Here is a 1,045-nt window from a genome sequence, read left to right on the forward strand (position 1 = left end):
GCCTGCACAGAGGCGCCAGGAGGAAGGCACAGCCCTAAATTCTGTGGGGACTGTTTCCAGCAGAGCAGAGCCTCCATTAGCATATGAAAGGCGGCTTGGGGACTGGCCAGGCTGTGACTAGGATACCAGACGTGGCTGGAGACTGGTAGGGGTGGGGGTGGGGGTAGGGGTGGGAAAGGCCCAACTCACATTTCCTGAACTGGGTGCAGAGCAGCTGCTGCCCAGCCCAGCCCCCTCTCCCACTGCACCTCCTCACAGGACACCCCCCGGGGGAGGGGGGCAGGGGGCGGGGCAGTGCCCACGGGGCTTGCCTCACCATCCTTAAGTGACCCCGACCCGCACGCTTCCAAGAACAGGAACTGTGGGGAGGGACTTCTCTCCCTGACCAGGCAACATCAGGCCACTAGGGGGTGAAGAGCCAGGTCCCCTGGACGTGTTCCCCGTCTTATTTCTGAGGCCCTGCAGCTCAGATGACCTCCATTCTGCTTCCGAGGAAAAGACAGGACCTGCGCACTGCGTTTCCCCTTCCCCCGCAAGCTCTCTTCTGGCCTCTTGGCTTCCTTTCACTTCTGACTCGGATTCCTGTCCTGGGCATTCGCTACCAACTTCCTGTCCGGGCAGAGCCGTTGCTGCAACCCAATCTGAGGCGGCTTGTACACCTCGGACGCTCCCTCGGGCACGGGACCCGCGGACAGGAAAACGCCACGTCTGTGTCAGCCACTCGGCAGCCAGCTCTGCGCTGTGGCCCAGGCTCCGGGCCCAGCAGGGTCCCTGGCGGATGGCGGTCAGGATTCTTGCAGCCCTGAGCGCGCTGTGCGTCTGTTCGGGAAGGAAGGATGGGACCTCCGTGCGCTTCTTGCCTCCCAGACAGAGCCTGTCCCTGGCTCAAACCCAAGGACCACGGGAGGCCTGTCCCACTCAGGAGGTTGGGGGAGAGGGAAAGGGAAACATCAGTGATGAGAGAGAATCATTGATCAGCTGCCTCCTGCACGCCCCCTACTGGGGATGGAGCCTACAACCCAGGCACGTGGGAATTGAACTGTGA

This window comes from Myotis davidii, unplaced genomic scaffold (genome assembly GCF_000327345.1).
Source record: "Myotis davidii unplaced genomic scaffold, ASM32734v1 scaffold164, whole genome shotgun sequence".
NCBI classification, from domain to species: domain Eukaryota; kingdom Metazoa; phylum Chordata; class Mammalia; order Chiroptera; family Vespertilionidae; genus Myotis; species Myotis davidii.